This window comes from Vulpes vulpes, chromosome 2, assembly GCF_048418805.1.
Source record: "Vulpes vulpes isolate BD-2025 chromosome 2, VulVul3, whole genome shotgun sequence".
In the NCBI taxonomy this organism is placed as follows: Eukaryota; Metazoa; Chordata; class Mammalia; order Carnivora; family Canidae; genus Vulpes; species Vulpes vulpes.
The window spans coordinates 124,168,850-124,192,582 of record NC_132781.1 but is presented as its reverse complement, the minus strand read 5'-3'; the positions used below and the strand labels follow the sequence as shown (position 1 = coordinate 124,192,582).

The window sequence follows — 23,733 nt, the reverse complement described above, 5'->3', positions numbered from 1 at the left end:
AGATGGGGAAGTCAAGACTTTGGTAGTCCTTTTAATTTTGTAATCTGTATATGGTCTTGATAGTAACTCCAAAGTATTCATTTTGAGTAACCATAGGTTACATTTCCTGCCAGTGCCAGAGACTGACAGTGCTATTCAGAATGTTTTTCCTTCAGTGCACTAATTAGCTCACTCTAAAGGTTTGCTTAACCAACCAAGAGAATTACAGTTACTTACGTTAGGTTTTCTGTACACAGTCGATTCCAGTAATTCTGATTAGAGAAACAAAAGATTTTGGGTGTTTGTTGGGACTTTTTAAAGATTTTATTTATGAGAGCGTGCATGCACAAGCAGGGAGAGGGGCACAGGAAGAGGGAGAAGCAGACTCCCCGCTGAGCAGGGAGCCCAGTGTGGGGCTTGATCCCTGAACCCTGGGATCATGACCTGAGCTGAAGGCAGATGCTTAACCGACTAAGCCACCTGGGACCCCCAGGCCTTTTTTTATGATCTTTTTTCCATCTTTGAGGAAGGCTAAGTATTATTATTATTATTTTTTAAAGGTATCACATACGATATGTGATCTGTGACTCATTTATTTATTTGTGATTTAAAAATATTCCAAATTCATTTAGCCAACATATAGTAAGTACATCGTTTCTGATATGTAGTGTTCATCAGTTGCATATAACACCCAGTGCTCATCACATCACCTCATGCCCTCTGTGACTCATTTTTTAATTTGTCACTTTGTTTTTATGGTTTATCCATGATAATGTGTACAGCTAGAGTTTATTCATTTGTACTGGTGTATAATAATTGATTGTACAAATATATAACAAATAATTTATTCTTTTTTTTGGCAGTGCTCATTTGAGTTGGATGCAGATAACTGCTGTTAAAAACAATGCTGCTGTGACTATCTTTGTACATGCTTTGTGATGCATGTGGGCAAGAGTTTCTTTTGAATATGACTGGTGGTATAATTGCTAATCATAGAATACATTAAAAAGTTAATCTTTAAAAGTATTGCCAGATTATATTTCAAAAGCAGTTGTACCAATTTATACTGTTGTCAGCAGTGTTTAAGAGATAATTAAGCACTTGTCAACACTTGATTTAGTCAATATTATCAACCTTTGCTCATCTTGTGGGTATAAAATGTCACATTTTTATGCACTTCTTGATTACTAATGAGGTTGATTATTGTTGTATAATCATACGACATTTTCTTTCTTCTTTTATGGAATGCCAGTTACTAAGTAGTGCTCATTTCTCCATTGTATTGTTTATTTTTTTTATCATTGATTTGTAGAAGCTATTTAGATAAAATAACTCATGATTTTTGTTGCAAACACCTTTTCTCAGTTTGTAGTTTGATTTTTTTCACATTCTCTTCAGTTGTCTTTTGGTGAAGAAAATTTGTTAATTTTTATGTACCCAAGTTTATATATTTCTTATATAACTAGTGCTTTTAGGGTATTGATTTTGAAATAATTTTTCACTTTGACTTTGTAAATACATTGTGTATATCTTCTAGAAGCTTAAAATTTTGCCTTTTACATCAAGACTTTAGTTCATTTTGGAATTTGTTTTTGTGTATGAAGTGAGAAAGGCATACAGTTTCATGTTTTCCTCTCCTATACCGAACCATTTATCCAGCACTATTTAATGAATAGCCCTTCCTTTCCATAATGATCTACAATGCCATGTCTATAACCTATCAGATTTTTTCAGAAACATAGATCTATATTTTGGCTCTATATAGTGTTTTCTTGGTCAATAAATTGTGCCTGTGCCACTTTGTTTCAGTTACTATGGCTTTAATTTAGGAGGTCTTAATATCTAATTGCAGAGTTGATTTTTCTTGCTTATCCATATTCCCCACTAGCTACCTTGTTCTTTCTCAAGCGAAGTCTTGCCTGATCTCAACGAACTTCAGATTCCATGGAAACTGTAATGAATATATAAATAAATTTGTGGAAAATTGAAATTTTTATAAAATTTAGTTTTTTAAAAAAAGGTAGTTAGAAGCTTTGATTGCTGATCCACAGAAATAAAATAGATTTTGTATATTAATTTTATATCTAGCTATTTTATTAAATTCTCCTATTTTAAGTAACATGTATATTTTGGATTTTTAAAACTGCAAATAGTTGATATAATGTTAAATTAGTTTCAAGTGTACAACATATAGTGATTTAACAATTTTATACATTAAGTGTATAAATTAAGTGTATAAATTTTATACATTAAGTGTATAGTGATGTATCATCGCTGTATTTACCACATTATTAGAACATTATTGACGATCTTCCCTATGCTTTACTTTTCATCCTTATGACTTAGTTTGTAACGAGAAGTTTGTATCTTTTAATACCCTTTCTCTTATTTTGCCCATCTCCCCAACTCCTCCCATCTGGCAACCATTGTTGCTGTGTTGTCTGTATTTGTAGCTCTGACTTTACTTTTGTTTTTCACTTTTTAAAAGATTCTACATAAAAGTGAAGTCATGCAATATTTGTCTTTCTCTGCCTGATTTAGTTCACTAAACATAATACCCTCTAGGTCCATCCATGTTGTTGAAAATTGCAGATCTCATCCTTTTTAATGGTTGTGTAATATTCCACTTACATATGCCTCACCTTTTTTGTTCAATTATCTATTGATGGAAACTTAGATTGCTTCCATAGTTTGGCTGTGGTAAATAATGCCACAGTAAACATAGGGGTGTATATATCTTTTTGAATTAGTGTTTTCATTTTATTCAAATAAATACTGAATAGTGGAATTCCTAGATCATAGGTTATTTTGGTTTTTAATTTTTTGAGGAACTTTCATACTGTTTTCCACAGTGGCTGTACTGATTTATATTCCTCCAACAGTGTTTGAGGGTTCCCTTTTCTCCACATTCTTGCCAACACTAGTTATTATCTTGTCTTTTTGATTTTAGACATTTTGACAAGTTTAAGGGAATAATTCATTGTGGTTTTGTTTTGCATTTCTCTCATGCTGAGTGCTGTTGAGCATCTTTCTGTGTGTTCACCATTGTATTCATCTTCAGGAAAATGTCTATTCAGGTCATCTGCCCATTTTTTAATTAGACTTTTTTTTATATTGGGCTGTGTAAGTTTTTTGTATATTTTGTGTATGAACCCCTTATTGGATATATCATTTTCAAATATATTCTCCTACTCAGTAGGTAGCATTTTTATTTTGTTGTTGGTTTTCTTCATTGTGTGAAAGCTTTTTATTTTGATGTAGTCTCAAGAGTTTCTTTTTCTTTTGTTTCTTTTGCCCTGGGAGGTCTGATCCTTACAATCTTTGAGTTAATTTTGGTGTTACTTTTCTTGCTTTCTTACATAGAACATATAATACACTCATTTTTTGTCATCCTTCTTTTCTAATATAAGGACACATATTTTTCTGCCATGTACCAGATTCACATAATATTAGTGGTTTTAGCCTATCCTTTATTGGTTACAATTCAGTTCTAAGTATATTCCAATGGTTATTACTCTTTATTCTTTGGATTCATGCATTAGTTGGAAGTGTGTTTAAAAAGTTAAAAATGTGTTTTTTTGTTTATATTCTTTTGCTCTTGATTTCTAATTTAATTGCACTTGGCCACATTGAATTTGATACTCCTTCTTTGAGATTTGTTGAGATTTACCTTTAGTCTGTATTTTATGACCTATATTTTACAGATCTCTTAGGTGTGCTTGAGAAAAATGTGTATTCTCAAATTTTTGAGTGCAAGCTTTTATGTATGCCCAGTAAATTAAAAGTGATACTTATATTTTTCAAATATTTTTTTGTTTATTTGAATAGCTTTCTTTTTTCAAGGTTGCTATGGTAATTTGAGGTCTTTTGTAGTTTCATACAAATTTTAGGATTGTTTGTACTGGTTCTGTGAAAAAATACGGATGGTATTTTGATACATATTACATTGAGTGTGTAGATTGTTTTGGATAGTATAGACATTTTAATAAGGACAACAGCATTCCTTAATCCCCATCACCTATTTAACCCACCCCTACCCTACCCCTACCCACCTCCCCACTGGTAATGATCAGCTCTGTGTAATTAAGAATTTTTTCCCCCCTTAAGTCTGGCTAGAGATGATTAATTTAGTGATTTTTTCTTCTTCAGAGAACCAGCTCCCAGTTTCACTGATCTGTTCTATGATATTTTTGATTTTTATATCATTTATTTCTGCTCTTACCTTTATTATTTCCTTCCTTCTCCTGGTTTTGGGTTTTACTTGCTGTTCTTTTTCTAGCTCCTTTGAGGAGGTTAGGCATAAGTTTAGGTTATTTATTTGAAAAATGTTTTTGATTCTTGAAGTAGACCTATATTGCTATAATCTTCCTTCTTAGAACAGCTTTTGCTTTTGGACCACGTGTTTTCATTTTCACTTATTTCCATGTATATTTTTATTCTTTTATTTCTTGGTTGACCCATTCATTGTTTAGTGGTATGTTATTTAACCTCTATGTATTTGTGTTCTTTCTTGATTTTTTTCTTGACTTCTAGTTTCATAGTGTTGTGGTCATAAAAGATGCATCATAGGACTGATTTTTAAAATTTGTTCAGGCTTGTTTTGTGGCCTAATATATAATCTGTTCTGGAGAATGTTCTATAAGCACTTGGAAATAATGTATATTTGGTTGTTTTAGGTTGGAATGTTGTGTGAATATATCTGCTAAATCTATCTGGTCCAGTGTGTCACTCAAAGCCATGGTTTCCTTGTTGATTTGGTGTTTAGATAATCTGTCCATAGATGTAAATGGAAAGTGAAAGTCCCCTACTATGACTGTATTATTATTTATTAGTTTCTTTATGTTTGTTATTAATTGTTTTATGCATTTGGGGACTTCCATGTTGGGGGCATAAATATTTACAATTGGCATACCTTCTTGCTGGAGTCTTCCCTTGATTATTATATGGTGTTCTTCTTTGTGTCTTATTACAGTCTTGGTTTTAAAGCCTAGTTTGTCTCCTATAATGATTGGTACTCTGGCTTTCTTTTAACATCAATTTGCAGGTAAATGTTTCTCCATCCTCTCACTTTTAATTTGTAGGTGTCTTTAGGTCCTAAATGAGTCTCTGGTAGGCAGCATGTAGATGGGTCTTGTTTTTATTTAATCTATTGTGTCACTCTATGTCATTTGATTGGAGTGTTTATTCCACTTACAAGCTAGTTACATATTTATTGGCAATTTATTTTTTGTTTTGTGTTTTTTTTTCTGAAGATTTTTTCTCATCCTTTCTTATCTTTCTCTCTTTCATTTTTTTAATAAATTAATTTTTATTGGTGTTCAATTTACCAACATACAGAATAGCACCCAGTGCTCATCCCGTCAAGTGTCCCCCTCAGTGCCCGTCACCCATTCCCCCCCACCCCCTGCCCTCCTCCCCTTCCACCACCCCTAGTTCGTTTCCCAGAGTTAGGAGTCTTTATGTTCTATCTCCCTTCCTGATATTTCCCACACATTTCTTCTCTGTTCCTTTATATTCCCTTTCACTATTATTTATATTCCCCAAATGAATGAGAACATACACTGTTTGTCCTTCTCCGATTGACTTACTGCACTCAGCATAATACCATCCAGTTCCACCCACTTTGAAGCAAATGGTGGGTATTTGTCGTTTCTAATGGCTGAGGAATATTCCATTGTATACATAAACCACATCTTCTTTATCCATTCATCTTTCAATGGACACCGAGGCTCCTTCCACAGTTTGGCTATTGTGGACATTGCTGCTAGAAACATCGGGGTGCAGGTGTCCTGGCGTTTCATTGCATCTGTATCTTTGGGGTAAATCCCCAACAGTGCAATTGCTGGGTCGTAGGGCAGGTCTATTTTTAACTCTTTGAGGAACCTCCACACAGTTTTCCAGAGTGGCTGCACCAGTTCACATTCCCACCAACAGTGTAAGAGGGTTCCCTTTTCTCCACATCCTCTCCAACATTTGTTGTTTCCTGCCTTGTTAATTTTCCCCATTCTCACTGGTGTGAGGTGGTATCTCATTGTGGTTGTGATTTGTATTTCCCTGATGGCAAGTGATGCAGAGCATTTTCTCATGTGCATGTTGGCCATGTCCATGTCTTCCTCTGTGAGATTTCTCTTCATGTCTTTTGCCCATTTCATGATTGGATTGTTTGTTTCTTTGGTGTTGAGTTTAATAAGTTCTTTATAGATTTTGGAAAGTAGCCCTTTATATGATATGTCATTTGCAAATATCTTCTCCCATTCTGTAGGTTGTCTTTTAGTTTTGTTGACTGTATCCTTTGCTGTGCAAAAGCTTCTTATCTTGATGAAGTCCCAACAGTTCATTTTTGCTTTTGTTTCTTTTGCCTTCGTGGATGATTCTTGCAAGAAGTTACAGTGGCCAAATTCAAAAAGGGTGTTGCCTGTGTTCTCCTCTAGGATTTTGATGGAATCTTGTCTCACATTTAGATCTCTCATCCATTTTGAGTTTATCTTTGTTTATGGTGCAAGAGAGTGGTCTAGTTTCATTCTTCTCCATGTGGATGTCCAATTTTCCCAACATCATTTATTGAAGAGACTGTCTTTCTTCCAATGGATAGTCTTTCCTCCTTTATTGAATATTAGTTGACCATAAAGTTCAGGGTCCACTTCTGGATTCTCTATTCTGTTCCATTGATCTATGTGTCTGTTTTTGTGCCAGTACCACACTGTCTTGATGACCACAGCTTTGTAGTACAACCTGAAATCTGGCATTGTGATGCCCCCAGCTATGGTTTTCTTTTTTAAAATTCCCCTGGCTATTCGGGGTCTTTTCTGATTCCACACAAATCTTAAAATAATTTGTTCTAACTCTCTGAAGAAAGTCCATGGTATTTTGATAGGGATTGCACTAAACGTGTAAATTGCCCTGGGTAACATTGACATTCTCACAATATTAATTCTGCCAATCCATGAGCATGGAATATTTTTCCATCTCTTTGAGTCTTCCTCAGTTTCTTTCAGAAGTGCTCTATAGTTTTTAGGGTATAGATCCTTTACCTCTTTGGTTAGGTTTATTCCTAGGTATCTTATGCTTTTGGGTGCAAATGTAAATGGGATTGACTCCTTAATTTCTCTTTCTTCACTCTCATTGTTAGTGTATAGAAATGCCATTGATTTCTGGGCATTGATTTTGTATCCTGCCACGCTACCAAATTGCTGTATGAGTTCTAGCAATCTTGGGGTGGAGGCTTTTGGGTTTTCTATGTAGACTATCATGTCATCGGCGAAGAGGGAGAGTTTGACTTCTTCTTTGCCAATTTGAATGCCTTTAATATCTTTTTGTTGTCTGATTGCTGAGGTGAGGACTTCCAGTACTATGTTGAATAGCAGTGGTGAGAGTGGACATCCCTGTCTTGTTCCTGATCTTAGGGGAAAGGCTCCCAGTGCTTCCCCATTGAGAATGATATTTGCTGTGGGCTTTTCGTAGATGGCTTTTAAGATGTCAAGGAATGTTCCCTCTATCCCAACACTCTGAAGTGTTTTGATCAGGAATGGATGCTGTATTTTGTCAAATGCTTTCTCTGCATCTAATGAGAGGATCATATGGTTCCTGGTTTTTCTCTTGCTGATACGATGAATCACATTGATTGTTTTACGAGTGTTGAACCAGCCTTGTGTCCCGGGGATAAATCCTACTTGGTCATGGTGAATAATTTTCTTAATGTGTTGTTGGATCCTATTGGCTAGTATCTTGTTGAGAATTTTTGCATCCATGTTCATCAGGGATATTGGTCTGTAATTCTCCTTTTTGGTGGGGTCTTTGTCTGGTTTCGGAATTAAGGTGATGCTGGCCTCATAGAACGCATTTGGAAGTACTCCATCTCTTTCTATCTTTCCAAACAGCTTTAGTAGAATAGGTATGATTTCTTCTTTAAACGTTGATAGAATTCTCCTGGGAAGCCATCTGGCCCTGGACTCTTGTGTCTTGGGAGGTTTTTGATGACTGCTTCAATTTCCTCCCTGATTATTGGCCTGTTCAGGTTTTCTATTTCTTCTTGTTCCAGTTTTGGTAGTATGTGGCTTTCCAGGAATGCGTCCAATTCTTCTAGATTGCCTAATTTATTGGCGTAGAGCTGTTCATAATATGTTTTTAAAATCATTTGTATTTCCTTGGTGTTGGTAGTGATCTCTCCTTTCTCATTCATGATTTTATTAATTTGAGTCTTCTCTCTCTTCTTTTTAATAAGGTTGGCTAATGGTTTATCTATCTTATTAATTCTTTCAAAGAACCAACTCCTGGTTCTGTTGATCTGTTCCACAGTTCTTTTGGTCTCGATTTCATTGAGTTCTGTTCGAATTTTAATTAACTCTCTTCTTCTGCTGGGCGTGGGGTCCATTTGCTGCTTTTTCTCTAGCTCCTTTATGTGTAAGGTGAGCTTTTGTATTTGAGTTCTTTCCAGTTTTTGAATGGATGCTTGTATTGCGATGTATTTCCCCCTCAGGACTGCTTTTGCTGCATCCCAAAGATTTTGAACGGTTGTATCCTCATTCTCATTAGTTTCCATGAATCTTTTTAATTCTTCCTTAATTTCCTGGTTGACCTTTTCATCTTTTAGCAGGATGGTCCTTAACCTCCACGTGTTTGTGGTCCTTCCAAACTTCTTGTTGTGATTTAGTTCTAATTTCAAGGCATTATGGTCTGAGAATATACAGGGGACTATCCCGATCTTTTGGTATCGGTTCAGACCCGATTTGTGACCCAGTATGTGGTCTATTCTGGAGAAAGTTCCATGTGCACTTGAGAAGAATGTGTATTCAGTTGAGTTTGGATGTAAAGTTCTGTAGATATCTGTGAAATCCATCTGGTCCAGTGTATCATTTAAAGCTCTTGTTTCTTTGGAGATGTTGTGCTTAGAAGACCTATCGAAGGTAAAAAGAGCTAGATTGAAGTCACCAAGTATAAGTGTATTATTATCTAAGTATTTCTTCAGTTTGGTTATCAATTGGTTTAAATATTTGGCAGATCCCACATTCGGGGCATATATATTGAGGATTGTTAAGTAGTCTTGTTGGATAGATCCTTTGAGTATGAGATAGTGTCCCTCTTCATCTCTCACTATAGTCTTCGGGGTAAATTTTAATTTATCTGATATGAGGATGGCTACCCCTGCTTTCTTTTGAGGACCATTTAAATGGTAAATGGTTCTCCAACCTTTTATTTTCAGGTTGTAGGTGTCCTTCTGTCTAAAATGAGTCTCTTGTAGACAACAAATAGATGAGTCCTGCTTTTTTATCCAGTCTGAAACCCTGCACCTTTTGATGGGGTCATTAAGCCCGTTCATGTTCAGAGTTACTATTGAGAGATATGAGTTTAGTGTCACCATGATATCTATTCAGTCCTTGTTTTTGTGGATTGTTCCACTGATGTTCTTCTTAAAGGGGAATTTTAAGAGTCCCCCTTAAAATTTCTTGCAGAGCTGGTTTGGAGGTCACATATTCTTTCAGTTCCTGCCTGTCTTGGAAGCTCTTTATCTCTCCTTCCATTTTGAATGAGAGCCTTGCTGGATAAAGTATTCTTGGTTGCATGTTCTTCTCATTTAGAACCCTGAATATATCGTGCCAGCCCTTTCTGGCCTGCCAGGTCTCTGTGGAGAGGTCTGCTGTTACCCTAATATTCCTCCCCATAAATCAGGGACTTTTTTTCTCTTGCTGCTTTAAGGATCTTCTCCTTATTTGGAATTTGCAAGCTTCGCTATTAAATGTCAAGGTGTTGAACGGTTTTTATTGATTTTAAGGGGGGCTCTCTCTATTTCCTGGATCTGAATGCCTGTTTCCCTTCCCAGATTAGGAAAGTTTTCAGCTAGGATTTGTTCAAATACATCTTCTGGCCCTCTGGCCCTTTTGGCGCCAATGGGAACCCCAAGTAAACATAGGTTTTTCTTCCTCAGGCTGTCATTTATTTCCCTTAATCTGTCTTCATGGTCTCTTAATTGTCTGTCTCTTTTTTCCTCAGTTTCCCTCTTTGCCATCAACTTGTCTTCTATGTCACTCACTCGTTCTTCCACCTCGTTAAGCCTCGTCGTTAGGACTTCTAGCTTGGATTGCATCTCATTTAATTGATTTTTAATTTCTGCCTGATTGCATCTAAATTCTACAGTCATGAAGTTTCTTGAGTCCCTTATGCTTTTTTCTAGAGCCACCAGTAGCTGTATAATAGTGCTTCTGAATTGGTTTTCTGACATTGAATTGTAATCCAGATTTTGTAACTCTGTGGGAGAGAGGACTGTTTCTGATTCTTTCTTTTGAGGTGAGGTTTACCTCACCTAGTCATTTTGCTCAGTGCAGAGTGGCCAAAAACAAGTTGTATCAGGAAAAGGATAAGAAGAGAGAGAGAGAAGGAAAGAGAAGAGAAAAAGAAAAAAGAGAAAGAAGAAAAAAAGGGAAAAAAGAGAATAAAAAGAGAAAGAAAAAGAAAGGTGAAAAAAAAAGAAAAAAAAAGGGGCGTGGGGGAAGCAATCAGAAATCAAAAAGAAAGAAAGAAAAAAAAACACAAAACAAAACAAAAACAAAAAACACGTGGGAGTATCTTCTGATTCTGTATACTTTAAGTCCCTTGACTTCCCCTGGACCTGGTCAGTCTCGCTGGTCTTCTGGGGGAGGGGCCTGTTGTGCTGATTTTCAGGTGTGATCACTTGGGGGAGCTGCTCTGCCCCCTGCCTGGTGCAGGGCTCAGTAGGGGGTGTTTACCCCGTGAGGCCCCGGGAGGAACAACCCCAGGGGCGGGGCCAGCTCTGCAGCCCTGGAGTCAGCCCCCACAGTAACTCCGGGGCTCTCTGTCTGCAGGGCCTGGAGGCTCCGAGGCGGGGCCGCTGATCTGCTCAGCTCGGGGCAGGAGTGTCCTTGCTCTCCTGGGCCCTCCTGGCCTCTGCCTGTCCCGGGGGAGGCCGGATCCTGGGCTGTGTCCCGGCGCCCTGTGCTCCGGGACCTGCGCTGTTGGATCCACGCTCCCGGCCCGCAGCCCCCTCCGCGGAGCCGCCGCCCGAGCCCCTCCGAGCTGCTCCGGGTCCCTCCGTGCGCGCTGCAGCCCTTAGGGAGCTCGGCGCGCTCTCCCCGGGGCGCAGGTGCCTGTTAGTGTCCCAGGGAGCCCGAGGGCATCCCCGCCCTCCTGGATCCTGCTCTAACTCCCTGCGAGGCCTTTCCCCCCGGGAAGGTTGGTGCAGCTCCTGCTCCTCCGGGCCTGGGCTCTCCTGTCCTGGGGACACTCGCCCCGGCCTCAGCCCGGCTCCTCGCGGGGCCCCTCCCCCTTGAAGGCCTTTTGTTTCTTTATTTCTTTTTCCCCGTCTCCCTACCTTGATAGAAGCGCGAACTCTTCTCACTGTAGCATTCCAGCTGTTCTCTCTTTAAATCTCACGCCGTATTCGTAGATTTTCAGGATGATTTGAAGGTTATCTAGGTAATTTGTTGGGGACAGGTGATTTGGGGACCCTACTCTGCCGCCGTCTTGCCCCTCCTCCCTCTTTCTCTCTTTCATGATTTGCTATTTGTGTGGTTTGCCTCAAGGGAACCCAAAGTTAGAGAGCCAAGGTCAGTCTCTCAGATATCTTGGCGGATCTGCAAACTTTCACAGTATAAAAGTGGACCTCATTACTGGAGTCACTTGTCTAGATGCCTGGAGTCTTTTTCTTAAATTAAAAAAAATTATTTATTTATTCCTGAGAGACACACAGAGAGAAGCAGAGACATAGGCAGAGGGAGAAGCAGGCTCCCTTGTAGGGAGCCTGATCTGGGACTCAATCCCAGGACCCCATCAAGGTGCCCTTAGATGCCCGACTTCTATTGAATCTCATTTCAGTAATCACTTGATCTCTGGTTAACTCCTGGATATTATTTGGAAGTTCTTCTTAAACATATTTTATTAATTTTTAAAAATTGTCTTCAGTGGGAAGGCTACTCCAAATTACTGAGCACCGATTAGCAGATACGGCAGCATCATCTCTTACCTCCTCATTTTTTTGGTATCATTTTTTTATTCCTTTCTTTGGGGTTCTCATTAGATATGTTTTAAACCTTCTCACTCTATCCTGAATATCTTCTAAGTTCTCCACCATAGTTTCTATTTCTTTTTCTTTCTGTATTGTAATTTTAGCTGGTTATTTAGTTCGATCTTGTGGTATTTTCCTTCTTCCACCCCATTTCTAATCTGCTGTAAGAGCATACTAAATGTCACTTCAAATAATATTTTTCATTCTTTTTCAAAAATATTCTTCATACTTGTTTTTTCATGTTCAATATTTATTTCGGTAGACATTTTGCACACAGTGATTTTATATTTTGATTCTGGCATGTGAGGTTGGTGGTGGTCTGTTTTTTGTTGTTTTTTCTAGTGGTTTATTTCTTTATGTGTTGGTTGATTTTTTTTTTATTGTAAAACATATTTGGTCATCATTAATCTGGGGCAAAGTTGGGAGTCTAAATTGAGAGTTTCTTTCGCAAGGAGGAAATTATTTTTTATTCTCCTGAAAGTCAGGGTGTGCTATTGGGCAATGATTTTATTGCCAGTCCAAGTGAGTCAATATGTGTCTCAGATTCAATTTCTCTACTTTGTGTCTGGGACAAAGCTTAGATTCTACATCACAGTTCTGAGATAGATTCTACATCACAGTTCTGAGATAGATTCTTGTCCTCAGTGTAGCCCATGTTGGGTAACTACATAGGATGTAGTTACCGCTCAGCATTCTGATACCAGCACACGGTTTACTCCTTACTTGTAATTTTTCTTAATTTCTAAAACCCCAGCTGTGCAATAAAAATTAGATTTTATCCAGTTGTAGTTATTCTGTCATGCACAAAACCTTCAGAGTACTTAATGTAGCATATTGGAGGAAGCAGAAACTTCGTTCTAAAATTTTAATTTGACATTGAGAGTCCATTATCAAAATAAAATTCATTGGATGAAAATGTTGACTTTGCAAATGATTTAGAAAGCTAAACTTAAATTCAGATTCATTTTCTCCCAGTTATTTAGACCTGGTCTTTGTAAGTATTTAAAAAACGTCACAGATGATACTGGGGGAAAAATGTCACAGACAACAACATGTGGAGTATGGTTCTTTGTAAACTCCTAAATTTGTTCACAGTAGGGCTGCATTCCATTGGTACTCTATTTTTATTTAAACTCTTTTTTGAGTACAGTTCACACACGTTGTCAAATTAGTTTCAGGTGTTCACACAGTGATTCAACATCTCCATGTGTTACATTGTGCTCACCAGAAGTGTAGCTACTATCTGTCACCATGCAATGCAATTAGAATATGTTGACTGTATTCCCTATGCTGTAATTTTTGTTCCCATGATGTCCTCTCTTTTAAAAAATTTATTACTAGACCAGTAGATTTTAAACCTACTACATATTGAAAATACCGAGGAGGACTCCCAAACAAATTCCTTAAGCCTAATCCATGGCAGGTCAAATTCTTAGGTGATGGTGAACTGGAAAAGTGAGGCACAGGAAATTGCCTTTTTTAAAAAAAAATTTTTTTTTAGGATTTATTTATTTAGAGAAAGAGTGAGAGAGTGTATGCAAGCGGGGGTTGGTGGAGGGCACAGAGGGAGATGGAGAGAATCTCAAGCAATCTCCCTGTAAGCACAGAGGCTGATCTCATGACCTTGAGATCACAACCCCAGCCAAAATCAAGAGCTGGGTGCTCAACCTATTTAGCCATCCAGGTGCCCCAGGAATTTTCATTTTGAATAAGGTAATAGGTAATTCTAATGTACAAACAAATTTAGGAGGCATAGATCTAGGAAACATCTGCTTTGCTTTTGCTAGTAAAAGATATTTAAGGGTTCTTCTATCTCTGGCATCTTAAGGGTTATTCATTTATCAACTACTTCCCCCTCCTCCCACCCTTCATGTATTTACTGTGAACATGAAAAGGGCTACAAAGGACATAAGATAAATAAAACACATCTTCAAGGAGTTTATAGTCTAGATAGTAGGATTAGGCACACATTCATGTATATTGCGTAAGGTATTTGCAATATTGTTAGACAAAGTTCAGTGCTGGAAAGGAAGCAACTATGGGAATTCCTACAGGTGTCATCAGGGCTATTGGCCAGAGGTTGAGACTTGAATAGGTATCAGAAGCCTTAAGAGATAAGAAACATAGAAAAATAGAGTCCTTAAAGGCCTTGGGTCAGTTGGAGATTTAGTGAACAAAACAAAAGAGTTTCCTTTTTGCTATTTGAGCCAGATGTTTGAATTCCCTGGAAATGTATAACAACATACTCTATCTAGGCTTTGTTAGATAGATGTAAAAAATGGCTTTCAGCCTTGAATAGCTGTATGGTAATAGAACCTTCAGGAGTGAAAAGATGCCTTCTTGCCAATAAATATTTACTACTGAGGTTTGGATTTAGGGCAACAATTACCATCTCCATGTTGATTCTCTGCTAGTAAGTTAATGATTTCCTTACCTGTACTTGGTGTCCCATAGCTATTTTGGTTCATCATTAGTTGGAAAGAGTAACAACCTGTAGGCTGAATCAATCTTTGACATATAGTTAGAAGAAGAAAAGGACAAGGAAGGAAAATGATGTTGCCTTTGAAATGCACAGTCACAGCATACTTGCTATTATAGAATGAAGACTAATGATTCTTGTAGGTTTTAGCTTTACAGTCAGCTTTAGCAAACTCTTTCTTACCTGTTCCATGAAGAGGTTGCCTCTGTCATTTTCTATCATTTCACCCAAGTTATTTATTTCCTTAACCACAGGTTACAATCATACTTTATTTTTTTCTCCTTCTTTAGCTCTCTCACTAGAATGTACCTATCTGAGACAACAGATAGTGTCTGCCTAGTTCTACCTTTGCATCCCTAGAGCCTAGAAATGTTGAACACAGTGCTTGTTAAATATTTGCTGAATAAGTGAAGTGCTGAAGTGCTTTAACAGTGTGGAATGCTGAGTGTCTAGTGAAACAAATCCAGATTCATGGCACATGTCCTCATTCTTTTATTTCACTTTGTAAGTAATCTCCTTTGACATTTTTTTGGGTGCCATTTAGGACACATATTTTAGTTACCTCTTTTGTTAAAGCAAAGAAGGCATCTCTTAGCTGGCTTCTGATAGTCTCTGCTTGTAACCCACCCTAAATGTGGATGCTAGACTAATTTTTCTAGAACAGTTTTTTTCTGTCATGCCCCTGTTCAAACATTCAATAACACATGATTATTTGGAGAATACTACAGAATATTCATCAGATCTCTTCCTCTACTTTAATTTCAGCTTTCTTTTCCAATGTTACTCCTCATTCTCCCTTGGTGAAATTTCTACCTCATTCATACTTACAGGCCTGTCTTCTCCAACAGCCTTGCTTCCTCCAAATATATCATGGATGATCTCACTTGATGGCATGGCTCATTCCAGCTGGTATGCTATTCATTTTTCATCCATCTGTTAAAATCCTGTCAATTAAAAGACTCAACTGCCAATAAAGGCTTCCACATTAGTCTAGCCCATGGGATTATTCCTTCTTCTTTATTGTCCCAAAGCCCAAATATCCCTTTATTTTTCCCAATGACATCGTATGCTTATTATCTGATTTTCACATATAAATTTTCTTGTATATATCAAAGTATCTTATAAGTCCCCCTGTTTATATTCTTATTTCCCTACATCTTTACTCAGTTCCATTGATAGAGTAGACACTCAAAAAGCAATTGCTGAACAAATAAATAAATTAATAAATCTTGCAAGAACAGTATATCTATATCTGGTATGTTGGATAACACTGGTCTCTTTTGATAGTGATCGGTTGATATTGGATACTTTTTTTTTTATACTGGATACTTTGAGCACAGAGTTGAGCATTCTTGGCTCAGCAAGAACAATATCACAATTCCTATATTTGCCCAGGAGAGGTAGAGGAAGTGGCATATTGTATGCAGTAAGTTCATTTGAAGTGCATAAAATTGACTTGTTTGTAGGTAGAAAATGGTTAGATATTGGAAGGTTAATATTACTTAACCTAATACTTCCTGATCTTAATTTTTATATTATTTCAAACTTACTCTTTTTTACCTTGTGAAAATCTTGAAACTCTTGTCAGAATTTATGTCAATGAATTAGTTCACTTATAAGTCTATGATCAAATAGTCAGCATATATCCAGATCATTTAGGTTGTGTAGCTATGGTTAGACATGGCTTGAAATCTATAGATGGATAAGACTGACTACCTACTGCCTTTTCTAAGGAGAGTAAATGAAAATAAATATTCTGGTACTAAATGGTAGTGTTATCATATTCTATTGCTAATACACAGGCTAATTTGTGCATTTATTTAAATGTTATGTATAAGACCTTGTAAACTAATAATATGTCATGGATTTCCTTAGAACTAGGAATCTTTGAGCAAAAATTAAGTTAATTTTCATATCAGTATTGGGGTTTGTAATAGTAACAGTTTCTAATTATGTTCAGCAAGGTTAACTCTACTAATGTGCTTATGTTTTCTGCTATGTAGTATTATTTGACCATATGGAGTCCTTAATTTGTGTTTAGAGTTTGCTATCCATCTTCTCAATGGTCTACGGAACATCCACAAATAACTAATCACTGAGGGAAGAAGTGTTGGGGTTCAAACCAGGACAAGGCAGTGATGAGTGGCTTCCCTCATATGAAATATTTTGCTTCTGCTGCTCAAGTTATACTTAGGATGTGCAAGCAAATCCATAAGTTGTTCAGCACATTATAATCTACATTTTCTTTGAATCTCCACCTTGAAAACTTCTCTAAAGTTGGGAATTTATATCAAGTGCAAAATCTGATACTGAGATTCTGGATGCCTAGAGGTCCTTTACTGAGAAGAAATCTGTCATGTTGTCTAGAGGAGGTGCCCTGCATTTTGTGAGCTTTATGTCAGTAAGGCTAGTAACTTATTGTAGGGAGGTAAGCATGATTTTAGAGTTTGAACAGAATCAAAAACAAGAACTTAGTTTTCAAATTAGAACAGTTGGGTTTCTAAGTTAGAACAAGACTCTTCCAATATTTCAGCTGATTTTTGGGCTGGTGGAACCACCCCTCAACTGTGGTTCTAACGCCCTCCAGGATAAATGCCAAATCTAATTAGTATATCCTTACACTTCCTGTCTGTAAAACAGAGATAAAGCTGTATTGCCTTTTTCATCGTACTAATAACCTCTCTTCAGGTAAACTTAACTGAAGAGGAAAGTCAGAGCCACCTAAATAAAATAAGTAATTAAGTAATTTTGATGGAGGGAAGTCTATTTGTAATCTTTCTTTATATTTTAATGTGATTTGTCCTCCCTTTTCCCTCCTTCCATATCTTTATTCCCTCTTTTCTCCTCTTTTTCGTCCTCAGAACCAAATTAGACTTTTCAATATAGGCTAAAATAAATGGTGTTTGGAAAAGGTAACTGTCCGTTGCATTTAGCTGAATTAATGTTTCAGGTATATGGAAAACCCAGGGTGCTAAGATAGAAATAACTTGAGAAAGCATATGTGTGAGGCTTAGGAAATTGGTGGGGGGAATAAAAAAAACTTATATAGACATTACTTTATCTTGAAAAAGGAACACAAGCTCGTTGAACGTGGCGCCAGATCTGCAGACAGCTGTTCTCTCCACGAGCTGAGCCTGGCCCACACAGAAGCAACTACGTCTAAGGGACCTGCAGTCGGGATCTATCTTGGCACCACCTACTCTTGCGTGGGTGTCTTCCAGCAGGGAAAGTGGAAATAATTCCCAATGATCAGGGAAACAGAACCACCCCAAGTTATGTTGCCTTCACTGACACTGAACGATTGATTGGTGGTGCTGCGAAGAATCAAGTTGCGATGAACCCCACCAACACGGTTTTCAATGCCAAGGGCCTGATTGGAAGTAGATTTGATGATGATGTTGTCCAATCTGATGTGAAGCATTGGTCCTTCATGGTGGTGAATGATGCTGTCAGGCCTAAGGTCCAAGTAGAATACAAGGTGGAGACAAAAAGTTTCTATCCAGAGGAGGTGTCCTCTATGGTTCTGACAAAGATGAAGGAAATTGCAGAGGTCTACCTTGGGAAGACTGTTACCAATGCAGTTGTCACGGTACCTGCATACTTCAATGACTCTCAGTGTCAGGCTACCGAAGATGCTGGAACTATTGCCGGTCTTAACATACTTCAAATCATCAATGAGCCAACTGCTGCTGCTATTGCATCTGGCTTAGACAAGAAAGTTGGAGCTGAAATGAACGTGTTGATCTTTGATTTAGGAGGTGGCACTTTTGATGTGTCAATCCTTACTATTGAAGATGGGATCTTTGAGGTCAAGTCCATAGCTAGAGACACCCACTTAGATGGAGAAGACTTTGAAAACCAAATGGTCAACCATTTTATTGCAGAATTCAAGCGCAAACACAAGAAGGATATCAGTGAAAACAAGAGGGCAGTCCTGCTGTCTCTGTACTGTGTGCAAATGGGCTAAGCACCTTTTCTTCCAGCACCCAGGCCAGTATTGAGATTGATTCTCTGAACAAAGGAATTGACTTCTATACCTCTAGTACTCATGCCTGGTTTGAAGAATTAAATGCTGACCTGTTCCGTGGCACCCTGGACCCTGTAGAGAAAGCTCTTTGGCATGTCAAGCTGAACAAGTCTCAGATCCATGATATTGTCCTCGTGGGTGGTTCTACTCGTATCCCCAAGATTCAGAAACTTCTGCAAGATTTCTTCAATGGAAAGGAACTGAATAAGAGTATCAACCCTGATGAGGCTGTTGCTTATGGTGTAGCTGTCCAGGCAGCCATTCTTTCTGGTGACAAATCTGAAAATGTTCAAGATTTGCTGCTATTGGATGTTACCCCACTTTCTCTTGGTATTGAAACTGCTGGAGGAATCATGACTGTGCTCATCAAGCACAATACTACCATTCCTACCAAACAGACACAAACCTTTACTACCTACCCTGACAACCAGCCTGGTGTGCTTATTCAGCTCTATGAAGGTGAGTGTGCTATGACCAAGGATAACAACCCTACTTGGCAAGTTTGAACTCACAGGCATACCTCCTGCTCCTCGTGGCATTCCTCAGATTGAAGTCACTTTTGATATTGATACTAATGTTATCCTCAATGTGTCTGCCATGGATAAGAGCACAGGAAAAGAGAACAAGATTACCACCACTAATGAAAAGGGCCGCTTGAGCAAGGAGGACATTGAGCGCATAGTCCAGAAAGCTGAGAAGTACAAAGTGGAAGATGAGAAGCAGAGAGACGAGGTGTCTTCCAATAATTCACTTGAATCTTATGACTTCAACATGAAAACAACTGTTGAAGATGAAAAACCTCAGGGCAAAATCAATGACGAAGACAAACAGAAGATTCTTGACAAGTGCAATGAAATCATCAACTGGCTCGATAAGAACCAGACTGCAGAGAAGGAAGAATTTGAACATCAGCAGAAAGAGCTGGAGAAAGTCTGCAACCCCAACATTATGAAGCTATACCAGAGTGCAGGAGGCAAGCCAGGAGGAATGCCTGGAGGCCTTCCGGTTGGTGGAGCTCCTCTCTCTGGTGGTGCCTCCTCTGGGCCTACCAATGGAGAGATTGATTAAGCCAACCTGATGACAGGTCTAGCATTGTTCCACACATTTGAAGGACCCAAATTTGTAGCAAATTCCATGGTAGTTTTAAAGTCAAGCTGCTCTAGTAAATATACTGGGCATTCTTGATACTTGAATATGGAATATGTGCACAGGGAAAGGAAATAAACATTGCACTTTTAAGCATTGTATTGTTAAGTGGAAAATGCAATGTCTTAAATAAAACTGTATTTAAAATTGGCACCCCCCCCAAAAAAAAAAAAAAGAAAAAAGAAAAAGGAACACAAGATTGATGCCAGTGTTCTGCAGAGGATAGAAACACTAGATGAAAGAGATTTACAATCTACTCTAGAGGGACTGGGACAGTAACATGTAAAACCTGGAGATCTAAGAAATCCAAAGTCTTCTTGTTAGATTCTGAACTCATCAAGGACCAAGATGTGTCATGTATTATAATACTTGCTTCTGTTCCAGAGTCTGACACATTAAGAGTGGTGAAAGGTTTTTAAATTAATGAATGGATGGATGAATTAGGGATCTGGCCAAGATGATGCTCTGGCAGCCTCTGCAATATGATTTCTGTTATGTATGATGATTTTCTGCTCTTGGATTTGCTGCTTCCATCCTGCAACTCACAGTTACCTCTTCATTTTGAAGATGAAGGCTTGAAGGACTGCTTTCTCTCCTGGTGTCACTGTCAATTAACCTGTCATAGCAAGGCTGTGTCCAAGGAATAAATGGTGTAGGGTGACAGTGATGTGCCATTTACTGACTGTGATTTTGAGTTTGGGGTGTGTGTGTGTGTGTCTATTATGACTCTAAAATTTTACTCCTTGCTAAAATGTTTATTGTTTAAAAAATTGAAAATAAGCAAAACTTTAAATTACTCATAATCCTATCACCCAGAGACAATCAACCTTAATATTTTGAGTCCTATTCTTACAGGATTCTTATTCATTTACTCCTATTCTTCCTATTCATATAAGTGTAAGAATATATATGAATATATTAACATATATACACTGAAATGATTATATACATAAACTTAAATGATTATATCAGTATGAGTGAACATGTTACAGAATAATTCCTTCATAGTCTTTTTAAAAGTAGGCACAGTTCTTCAATGGAAATTGGGATCAGGAAAATAATCAAATGTAAACCACATTGCTATAATTAGTAGGAAAAGGGTTAATGTTATTTATTACTAAAACATCACAGACTAGATACAGACTCAAAATCAAATCTAGAATACTACATAGCAATTGATATAGATGCAAAAAGATAAGCTCACTGTTGGCAAGGATATGGGGAAATGGGAATACCCATATTCGGTTTGTGGGACTAGTGCTACTTTTACTTGTACAAATAATTTGTATATCAAATTTTGATTATGAAAAACTTAAAATATACACAGATGTAGAAAAAATATATTAGTAAGCTTCTTTGTATCTTCATCACCCAGTTTGAAAAATGAAAAAGTCAAAAAATTTTAGTTCCTCTATACCCTACTCATTAGTCAACAATGTCCATTATTTTAAAGCAAATATAATATGCAATTTGATTCCCTAATATTATATCTAAAAGGCAAGGATTGCTTAAAAAAACACAACACCATTATCAAATCTAGAAAATTTAATGGTAATTTCTTAATATCCTTAATGTTCAAGTTTCTCAGGTTCTCATTTTGTTTTCTAGTTTGTTTGAGTCAGGCTCCAAATAAGGTCATAGGTTGTGATTAGATGACCTGTCTGAAGTCTCCCTCCGCCCCCCGCCCTCTTTTTCAAGTCTCTTTTAATCAGTTCATTTGCCATCTCTCTCTCTCTCTCTCTCTCTCTTTTTTTCCTTACAGGTTTTTGGTTTCAGGAAACCAGATTTTTTTTTTCTGAAAGGTTCCCATATTTTGAATTTTGCTGATTTCATCTCAAGTTCTTGCTTACATATTTGATTTCTTTGAGGTATATACAGTTCCTACGGTAAGGGCAAAAGAGATACTTTTCTCCTACCTTTTCTCTTTATCCTTGAATTTTTTTTCTTTTTAATTAATTTTCAGTCTAATGAGTGGTTCCATAGCATCTTAAAGTGGCCAGTGATTTTTTTTTAATTACCATTATAATTTCATGGATTGATACTACTGTTTGAACTAATTATACTTAATGGTTCTTATTGCATTTATGATCCAAATTGCCCCAATTTTGGCCAGTGGTATCTTTGCCTGTTGAATTATGGGTACTTTTGAAATGACACTAAGTCTTTCACAGATTTCCTGATGACAAGATATTCCAAGCTCATTTTAAAGTTTTCTACCACAGATCTGTATTTACCATTTCTCTAAGGAGCCCTGCTTTCTTAAAATGGGCAGTGGTGTTTGGAGACCACAATTTAGATACTGGGGATGCCTAGTTCATTCTTCTTTCTTTTTAATACACAGAACTAGGAATATTATTTTTTTTAGATGAAATATATCATGAATTACACTGATAACTTCTAATTCATATTCATGACTACAGACTTTTTAGGTTATTTATCAATCTTATATCTGTTTCCTTTGTCCATTGCTCAACTTCTGAGCTCTCAAGAACATCAACATAATCACTTTCTACTTAATCATTAATAATAATCTAAAAATAACCATTCCAACAACTATTGCCGATAACATGATTACTAAAAATAATTTACGTCTTCAACTCTTTAACATATATCACACTTGGAAGTTACACTCCAACCCATGGTTTTTATGAGTCACTTGGAACAGTCATTTCCTCTGTTGTTAGGCCATAACTCCAGACATAATCAGCTTCATTTGTTTCATTATGCTTTCAGTGTTCATAGGTTGTATTTTTAGATTGAATTTTATAATTATCCAAGTTCATTTTTTTGATGTCAAACCTATAAAATTCAGATAAGTCTAGCTTCAGTTCTTCTCTCTTAACTTTGTTTATTACTTCTTAGGAGAACCAATTTAAAAAACTTTATGGTTTCATTTTTTAATTAAAAAAACTAACTAGGTACATTTGTCCTTGCTTTTTTTGCACTTTGAATTTTTTAAAAGATTTTATTTATTTATTCATGAGAGACTCAGAGAGAGAGGAGAGACACAGGCAGAGGGAGAAGCAGGCTCCCTGCAGGGAGCCCGATGTGGGACTCGATCCTAGGACTCCAAGACCATGCCCTGAGCCGAAGGCAGGTGCTAAACTGCTGAGCCACCCGGGAATCCCTGCACTTTGAATTTTATTGTGGCATTCATTCCATATTAGTATATATGGGTATTCCCCCTTCTTTTTACACAGCTGTGTACTCCTCCATATTGATTTTAGGAAGTCCTCTTTTGATGGGTAGTATGATTTCCAGGTTTTTGTTATTACAAATAATTCTACATTTAATATATATGAAATATGAGCCACTTTGGGGCTGACTTAAATGTATATTTCTCCAGATGGAATTGTTGCATCTTGAGAAATTTTCCTCTCTGAGCACATGTGGCATGTAGAAAGTAGGATGGGGTGGGGAAAGGTGTGTGTATCAGGCAATGAGATTAGCACAGTAGATCTAGACCATAGCACAGTGGTACTCAATACCAAATGGCCTTTAATGTCAAGCTGAGGAAGTTCGGCTTTTATTTTAGAGGCAGAGGAAACTGAGGGAAGGTTTTGAGTATGGGAGTAAAATGCTCATATGAGCAGTAATAAGGTGAGTCTGTGGCTTTACCCAAATGACTGGTAAGGAACTGGCTTCCTAGGTGGGTCCTTTACTTAGTAGGCTCTGTATGTTGAGCTTCTCTTTCACAGAGGCTTTGATTTAGTATGTGGTATTTGTGATTTTTCTGTGGAAAAAAATTCTCAAGAGCTTTTGAGTAATCAGTGAGGCCCAGCACTTTGTCAGCTAAAGTGCCCTGAAATCAATGCCATGGTGTTGCCTTGATCATACTAATTTCTTTTCACCATTCAAATTACATACTTATTACTCTCCACAGTCCACTTCACCTGGAAATTGCAGAATTTCCACTTTCTCCTTAGAACTATGAAATGGTCTCTTCTCCAATGTAGGAAAATAATTGAAATTTTCCTTTATTGTTTTCATCACTATATTTTGGTACAGATAATCATTTATACTTTTTTTTTTTTCTTTTTTGAACAGAACCAGTGCTAGCTGTGATGTTATGGTCAAATCAGTGTA

General features: G+C 37.4%; 1 pseudogene; it reads left to right on the top strand.

Annotated features, from left to right (window-relative positions):
* Positions 1 to 19,606, top strand: part of LOC112908031 (heat shock cognate 71 kDa protein-like) — a 39,911-nt pseudogene extending 20,305 nt beyond the window's left edge.
* Positions 19,607 to 23,733: the final 4,127 nt, after the last annotated feature.